At 42.2% G+C, this 9211-nt stretch overlaps 1 long non-coding RNA gene across 9 annotated transcripts; it reads left to right on the top strand.

Moving 5' to 3' along the window:
* Positions 1-236: 236 nt before the first annotated feature.
* Positions 237-7389, top strand: LOC125520532. Of its 9 annotated transcripts, none has more exons than XR_007288709.1 (9): positions 237-300; positions 2945-3022; positions 3107-3191; positions 3446-3677; positions 3833-3962; positions 4051-4634; positions 6101-6175; positions 6248-6442; positions 6531-7389. It is a non-coding gene; the product is annotated as an uncharacterized LOC125520532 (long non-coding RNA). The 9 variants fall into 9 exon arrangements; XR_007288708.1 differs by having other exon boundaries at positions 6260-6442; XR_007288705.1 differs by adding an exon at positions 579-620 and having other exon boundaries at positions 240-300; positions 3095-3191; positions 4051-6175; positions 6260-6442.
* The last annotated feature ends 1822 nt before the right edge of the window (positions 7390-9211 follow it).

Raw genomic sequence — 9211 nt, forward strand, 5'->3', positions numbered from 1 at the left:
TGTTTGGGACTAAATGCTTTGTTGTTGTTGTTATTGTTGTGATTGATAATGTATGTCTAACAGCATTACAAGCACGATCCCCAGGTAACTTATATTTTCTTATATATTTTCACCTTTGGATAACATAGTTGATGCTTACCGCCTGGTCTTACTTTTCATGTTAGCATATTGTATTAATTAATGACATTAACTCTTGAGATGACCTGTGAAAAGAACTTCATCTTTTAATATCCTTTGCAGGTGTTGTTAACCACTCGTTTTCTTCAACATGAACATCATCTTGGTCGGCCTATTAACCAAGTAAGTTGCACATCTTGAATAGCATAGCTCAGTTGGAATCTACACTTTTTTAACTTAATTACTGTATCCTGTTTCTGTGAGATATTTGTTTCTGTATAATATATTCTATTTTAATGATCGGCTCACATGAATGTAGATATTGGCCAGCTTTGAGTTTCAAACTTCAGTAGTCGCAATGGAAAAATAAAAATTTATCCCTTGCCCCTCTTCTTAGCAAGTTCATATTTTTATTTTAAATTGCCACTTATGCTACATTTTTGCTGTTTTGTATTTGGCAGAATCTAGGTAGCCTTTTGATGGATTTCCTGTATTGTTTGTGTGTAAGTGAGTATGTATTAACACTTTATTGTTTAAAACACAAGGGAAAAGATTAGTGCCTGATGTGGAAAAAGCGTGTAAGGGCATCTCCAGCCGTTGGCCCCCCCAGGACGCATAAAAATCGCCCCCTGGGGGCGAGCCGGCGATACCCTCGGCGCTGGGGGCGGTTTTGCGCCCAGTCGTCGCCCCCAGCTCGCCCCCAGGCGCCGAAATTGGCCCACTTTGCAGCCCAATTTCGACGAATAAACGGCCCATATGGGCGAGAATAGGCCCATATTCGGCGTGGTTTCGCCGTGTCTCGGCGTTCAATTATCAACACAATTATTTCTTATCACATATTTCATCACAGAAAAATCAAATACTTCAACAAAATAGTACAAAAACAAATAGTTCAATACAAATTATATAGTTCAACAAATAAAAACTCGTATTTCATCACACGGCGTCCCCCTTGAGCCTCCATAGGTGCTCAATCAGATCTTTCTGCAGTTGATGATGCACCTGTGGGTCTCGGATCTCCTGACGCATACTGAGATAGGCAGTCCAAGTTGCCGGTAGCTGGTGATCAACTTCGGCTAGAGGACCCTGCCTGTAGTATGGTTCAGTGTCAAACACTGGGTCTTCTTGCTCGCTCTCGATGATCATGTTGTGCAAGATGACACGACAAGTCATGATCTCCCACATTTGATCTTTCGACCAGGTCTGAGCGGGGTACCGAACAACAGCGAATCGAGATTGGAGCACACCAAATGCCCGCTCGACATCCTTCCGGCAAGCCTCCTGAACTTTCGCAAACCAGGCGTTCTTGCCTCCTGGCACAGGGTTTGAGATCGTCTTCACAAATGTCGACCATCTCGGATAGATGCCATCTGCTAGGTAGTACCCCTTGTTGTATTGGTGCCCATTGATCTCGAAGTTCACCGGAGGAGAATGGCCCTCAACGAGCTTGGCAAAAACAGGAGAGCACTGCAGCACGTTGATGTCATTGTGAGTTCTTGGCATACCAAAGAAGGAGTGCCAAATCCAGAGGTCCTGTGTGGCTACCGCCTCAAGCACCACACTGCAACCGCCTTCGGCGCCTTTGTACATCCCCTGCCAACCAAATGGGCAGTTCTTCCATTTCCAATGCATGCAGTCGATGCTTCCAAGCATCCCAGGAAATCCTCTTGCTGCATTCTGGGCTAGGATCCGAGCAGTGTCTTCCGCGTTGGGTGTTCTCAAGTATTGTGGCCCAAACACTGCCACCACTGCCCGACAGAACTTGTAGAAACACTCTATGCTGGTGGACTCGGCCATGCTCCCATAGTCGTCGAGTGAATCACTGGGAGCTCCATATGCAAGCATCCTCATCGCTGTCGTGCACTTCTGGATGGAGGTGAATCCAAGAGCGCCAGTGCAATCCATCTTGCACTTGAAGTAGTTGTCGAACTCCCGGATAGAATTAACAATCCTGAGGAAGAGCTTTCGGCTCATCCGATAACGGCGCCGAAATGTTCTCTCGCCATGAAGTGGAGCATCGGCGAAGTAGTCGGAGTAGAGCATGCAGTAGCCTTGCAGACGATGCCGGTTCTTTGCTTTCACCCGCCCCGGCGCCGAGCCACCTCGCCGCGGCTTTTCATTGCTCGCCAGCAGCTGGGCGAGGGCGGCGAGCACCATCAGATGCTCTTCTTCCTGGACGTCGGCCGCGGCTTCCTCCTCCAGCAGCGTGGCGAGCTCTTCCTCCTCATCCGAGTCCATCGCCGAGACAGGCAAAACGCCGAACACCTTGCGCTCGGTGGGCGTGTACCCGCCGTTAAACCGCGCCTCCGCGGCCGGAAACGGCGGCCGGAAACGCCCAGCTGTTGTGGGAGGGGCTGCCGCGGCGAAGCGCTGCTATTTTCCGGCGGGGAATGGCTATCTAGCGGAGTAGGGCGGCGGCCGTCGCCAGGATATAGCTAGTGGTGGCCGACGGCGCGGGGGTGCGAGGCGAGTTGGGGGAAGAAAACCTTGACTTTTCCCCTGTCGGTGTGGGCCAGGCGTGCTTTTCCCTAGCGCCGGAGCCCCCAACGGCTCCCCAGCGCGCCGGGTTCGGCCTGTGACCGCTGGGCGGAAAAAAGGTCCGAACCGGCGATTTTCGGCGTCCTGGGGGCGCGATTGGGCCGTTTTTTCGGCGCCGGTGCCGAAAAAGTGGCCTGGGGAGGCCTGTCGGGGGCGCGGCTGGAGATGCCCTAAAGTATGCTAGAATGACTATAGGACCCTTGTGTATGGTTTCTCTTTTGGGATAGCTAAATTAGCAATATATTGGTGCATCTGACCTCTAACTGCTTTCAAACATTCTGGATGACAGGAATGTGTTTGATCCACGCCATATGCGTATTTCCATCCAAAGTAGATGAATTTATTTGAACCGAGAAAGAGGGCACAGGTAATAAAAGTCGTTGTCAGTAATACATTGTTTCTTTCTGTCACCTTCTGCCTATGGTAATTTTCCATATAGTTGATTTTGCAGGATTGATCCAATTCACATCGATGATCCTCTTTGCCCTGCTAACAATGTGGGCAGGAATTGTTTCCGGGTCCACCAATGCATCAAGGTTGGTTCAAATTATCTTTTCTGGACTGGTTGAATCCATCCTTTGCTGTCTAGAGCTTTTGGAGTTGTGGCATCCTGTGATTATGCTCTTTTATGTGGTATAATTCGTTTGACCGGGGAATCTCGGTATTAAAATTTAGTCTTTGCACGGTACTAGTACTAATGTGTTTGTTTGGCCTTTGAAGATACAAATATTTGTCCAGCGAATCACGGATCAATAAGTCTTACGGTATTTTCTGATGCTTTTCATGGCAGGCTTTTGCTGATGCTTTTGCTGTTCTAGAAAACGAGCTACTGCAGTTCAGTGCAGAATGTAACATGCCTGCATCATCATTTAGCCTACTGAAGGAAATAATTCCAAGTATTGATTCTAATGAGTTGTAGCAATGGAAAGAGCCTGTGATTCCACAAGCTACAGGAACTGTTGGGTTGGAATGGCCTCTGCTGTGTCTAGACACCGAGTTACTTACTGCAGCTGGTGGAAAAGGTCAGTAGAGACAAATTTCCAAGCTGGTCTTAATTCTAGGTTATTTTCTTTTTTCTGCTGCACATCTTAATAGTTGTCCTGTGAGTTTTTAGCGCTAGTAGGTGTGAAAACATTGATCGAAAAATGTTCATATTCAGGTTTTCTATTTAGTGCAGGCTTGTTCGAAGGTACAATGCCAGCTGCCCTTCTCTCGCCTCTGGCTGCTTAGAACCCGAGACCGTTGATTGAGGTATTAGGCCGAATTGGATGCAAGAGCAAGATGGTGCTGCACTCTGCACACAGAAGGTACAGCACCTATCACTTCTGTAATACGAGCATATCTAATCACTTTGTAAGTATGTAAATCTCATCCACTTGATACCATAAACGATAGATCCTTAACCTCGTGCCGGTGGTATGTGCTGCCAAGGATGCGGAAATGGAATCGCCTAATGACGTGTGCTGCCAGACCTATAAGGTCACTGAGGAGCAGTACAGCAGGTCCGCACAGAACTCCAGATCCGGAGGAGCACTCGGGATAAGCTCTAGCAGAGGCTCTACATGTTTCCTGAATCATCTGTTCTCTGAACCTTAGGAAATGCCTAAGGAAAATCAGAACATCCTGGAACAAGTTCTTTGTGCTTTTGGCAGTCAACATCAGCTTGTGGAACAGGAAATGGAGAAATTCTACGAAGGAGGCTACCTGTGTTCGGAAACAGAGTAGGAAGCAACTCCTACTTGGAGCTGGTACAAGGCTTGATACTGGAAGTGGTGTCCGGTGTAGCAAAGCGATTTTCAGATCGTCGTTTCTCCGGAACAGCAAGATTGTTCCTTGAACACACCAAGAGGGTAACTGCCATGATTACTGCCGTGATCTCGAGTACCAGATTCTTCGTTGCAGTTACTCGCCAATGGGATTGCCGAGCTACTCTTCAGTTACAGTCAGAGCAATCTTTATGGCATCAGGGACATGGTCAGGTGACGGCGTTGGCTCGTCTTATAAAGGCAGACTTCGTTTCCTGCAGCTGATGAGATTCAAGTTGCTGCTTTTGTAGCGAAGCACACTTCGGTTCCTGCTTTTGTAGCGAAGCAGATTTAAGTTACCGCTTTTGTAGTTTACTCCAACACAAATTTGAAACTAGCATGTTCTTGATTTGTTGCGCTGATGTAGTGATGTTCTTGCGCTTTCTTTCTTGTGCAAGTATCGATTTTTGCTTTCTCTGTCACAAGCTATTCTCAGAACTAAGAATTCTTTACAAAATTACACATGTAGTAGATGTTAATGTGATATGTACACTTTGCATTTCTTCCTTCTAAAGTAACTAGTAAATGTGTAGATGCAATGCACGTTAATATTAGGCAGTATATTAATTGCGCGGATATTAGGTAGGATATTATTTACGTGTTAATTATATGTTTAGCACAATATATGGTATGGTATTAATTACACGCTAAACGTGTTGAGCTCTCGACATTAGAGCAGTCTAGGTCGTTGGATTGACTTGGGTTGACGGCCAAGATTAGTTGGATCTGCCACTTTGGGTCTTTTTATATTGGTATAGATATAGATATAGATACACATTTTGTGTGACAAGAGGACATTCGTGGTGGGCTAACAAGGCCACTTTCTGTGCACAAGGCCACTTTCTGTGCACAAATTTATTTCCTGTCATTCACTAGCAATAAAAATGCATTATGTTGCACCATTTTTCTTTCTTGTTGCAAATGTGGACATTACCAGTTAGAAGTCCATTTCAAACTAACAACCCTTAAACTCACTTTGGTTTAAAATCTTTGAGATACTAAGCTCCCTCTATTTGAGCATGTTCTACAAGGCATTGCTTAGTTTTTAGTTTTTTATTACTTTATTTCTCTTTTGGTTTTAATATTCTTTTTTATTTTTTATTTTGATTTTTTTGACATTTGTATTCATGATTTTTTTAAAAAATCATGACATTTTGATTTGGAATCTACACTTTTTTAACTTAATTACTGTATCCTGTTTCTGTGAGATATTTGTTTCTGTATAATATATTCTATTTTAATGATCGGCTCACATGAATGTAGATATTTGGCCAGCTTTGAGTTTCAAACTTCAGTAGTCGCAATGGAAAAATAAAAATTTATCCCTTGCCCCTCTTCTTAGCAAGTTCATATTTTTATTTGAAATTGCCACTTATGCTACATTTTTGCTGTTTTGTATTTGGCAGAATCTAGGTAGCCTTTTGATGGATTTCCTGTATTGTTTGTGTGTAAGTGAGTATGCATGAACACTTTATTGTTTAAAACACAAGGGAAAAGATGAGTGCCTGATGTGGAAAAAGCGTGTAAAGTATGCTAGAATGACTAGGACCCTTATGTATGGTTTCTCTTTTGGGATAGCTAAATTAGCAATATATTGGTGCGTCTGACATCTAACCGCTTTCAAACATTCTGGATGACAGGAATGTGTTTGATCCACACCATAAGCGTATTTCCATCCAAAGAGGAATTTATTTGAACCGAGAAAGAGGGCACAGGTAATAAAAGTCGATGTCAGTAATACATTGTTTCTTTCTGTCACCTTCTGCCTATGGTAATTTTCCATATAGTTGATTTTGCAGGATTGATCCAATTCACATCGATGATCCTCTTTTCCCTGCTAACATTATGGGCCGGAATTGTTTCCGGGTCCACCACTGCGCCAAGGTTGGCTCAAATTATCTTTTCTGGACTGGTTGAATCCTTCTGTTCTTGTCTAGAGCTTTTGGAGTTGTGGCAATGCTGTGATTATGCTCTTTTATCTGGTAATTTGTTTGACCGGACAATCTTGGTATTGAAATTTAGTCTTTGTGCGGTGCTAGTACTAATGCATTCTTTGTTTGGCCTTTGAAGATATATATTTGATCCTTAACCTCCTGGCGGTGGTATGTGGTGCCAAGGATGCGACATGGGCATGGACACGGTCATGGAGGAGCAGTACGAGCAGACCCGCACAGAACGCCTGACCCGGAGGAGCGCACAGGATAAGCTCTAGCAGAGGCTCTGCATGTTTTCTGAATCATCTGTTCTCTGAACCTTAGAAAACCGCTGAAGAAAACAGGAACTATATCCGTATGGAGGGCCAAGTCCTTCGTGCTTTTGGCAGTCTGCATGAGCTTGTGGAACAGGAAATGGAGAATTGCTATGGAGGAGGCTACCTGACTTGATGCTGGAACTGGTGACCGGTATTGGCGGAGCAAATTTCGAAATAGATGTTTCTTCCGAAGAGCAAGATTGTTCCTTGAACACACCAAAAGGGTAGCTGTGAAGATTACTGCCAGGATCTGAGTGTCAGATTCTTCGTTGAAGTTACCCGCAGTGCGATTGCTGAGTTGGTCTCTTTGAGAAACAAGTCAGGGCAAGTTTATTGATATGATGTGCAAAATTACAAGCACGATGAACACCACACCATGCAGAGCATCAGGAAGATGAACAGGCGAAGCTTCAGGCGATGACTGACAAGGTTGGTCTGTCTTACAAAAACAGGCTTCAGTTCCTTCGACTGATGAGATTCAAGTTACCATAGCTTTTGTAGTGAAAGCAGACTTCGGTTCCTGCAGTTGATTGGGTTTAAGTTACCGCCGCTTTTCTTGTGTACTACCAACACTAATTCATCACTAGCACGTTGTTGATTCACCGCGGTGATGTTCTTCTGTTTCTTTCCTGTGCAAGTAACCATTAATACTACGTATTATCGAAGTACCTTCATTGATGAATGCTTGCCATTTTTTAACACTAAATTTGTTCGCAAATACTACTTGACAAAGTGAACTGTTTTTGCTTTCCCTGTCAAAAAATGTTCTCAAAATTACGAATACTTCAAAGAATTAGCGTAACATACGCGCGCGCTTGGAAGAACACATTTCCTATGACAAAAAGATAATCATGAGGGGCAACCGATGTCAACGCTGAAATAGTGCGCTTGTCGGAAAAGAAGAGAATTGCACATAGTAGAAATTTGATCTTTGGCCTACTTGCTATATAGTAGCAACAATTAATGCCACCACGATTAAAAAAGTACAATTTCTTCAAGAGGACTAATTCCTTGTTAACGTACAACAGGTGACCAATCTTATCAAACAGAATATACATTACTATCGAAGCCTATGCTTCGTGAGTGTTGAGAGGCGAATCTGACAAAAGAGTAAGAGAGATAACTAGCTTGAAGGGCAAAAGCAGAAGTATATGAACATATAGATCAGCTTGGATAGGATACCCAAATGGATGGGCCTTTAGAGGGGCTTGCCCTCTATGGATTTGGGGCCCTCCTGAAGAGAGAGAAACAAAGTTGAAGCAGCCGACAACCATAGCAGGATGGGTAGAGTTTTGTTGTTAGACCCTACCCACCATAACGACACATACCCGACAACCACAACATGATGGATGTGCCTTTACAGGATGAGTCAACCAAAAACCCTGTGGGGAAATATGAGGAGAATAGTATAGATATGTTGCTAAAACTCCTTTAAACCCGATGAAAAAAAATATAAGGAGGAAATGATGTAACAAATAATGATTATGTCAACTTGATAACACATATGAGAAAAAACTTTGAAGAAGGAGAAAACTCGTTGGTGAGTTTGGAGAACAATATGCTTTCTATACATTCCTTTAAAAACCCCAGTGGGAAAAATAGAAAGTATTGCATATGTCGCCTCATTAGAAACATTTTATAAGAAACTTCAAGAAAAAGCTCATAAGAAAAAAGAGTATGATCTGATATGCCATTGAAAACTCCTTTAAAAATGTATACAATGTAAGAATAATTTTATACAATGTTAAAAATGTTATAACATTTTGAAAATGTTCATGCATTTAAAAAAATGTACTGTCACATTGTAAATAATGTTTATACAATGTAAAAAATGCCCGTGTAATTGAAAAGTAATGCTACCTACCATTCAAAAAAAATTAAAATTAAAAATTTACGAGTTTCAAAAATATGTGATTTTTTTTTTTAAAATTATACAATGTAAAAAGATGTTCCTAATTTAAAACAATATTTTTATCATTAAATAAGTTTCAATGTGTATTTAAATTTTTTTAACACTTATTCAAAAAGATCTATTATATAAAAATTAATCATATATGTGAAAAATGTTAAATATGTATGAAAATGTTTTGTATATATATATATAACACTATGCACGAAAAAATACATAATATATATATTTGATAAAATGTTAATTATGTGTTTGAAAAATATTAAACATGTATAAACAATATTTCTGGTGTATACGACAAATATATACAACATGTATGATATGTAGACATTTTCTGCAAAAAATATAAAAATAGAGAGAAAACAATCAAAGAAAACCGATGAAAAGCGAAGAAAGGACCCAAAAAACTGAAGAAAAAAAGAAAAACAAAAGGAACCCTAATAGAAAAAGAAAAACCGAAGAAAACAGAGTGAAGAAAAGAAACTCACGAGACGGAACTACATCTCGCAGCGGGCGAGAGATAGCCCTAGCAGACAGCAACCGTGCAGGCCAAGACATGGTGCTATCTAGTTTGGAGCTCTCCCCCAACGG

Source organism: Triticum urartu, chromosome 7 (genome assembly GCF_003073215.2).
Source record: "Triticum urartu cultivar G1812 chromosome 7, Tu2.1, whole genome shotgun sequence".
Classification (NCBI taxonomy): domain Eukaryota; kingdom Viridiplantae; phylum Streptophyta; class Magnoliopsida; order Poales; family Poaceae; genus Triticum; species Triticum urartu.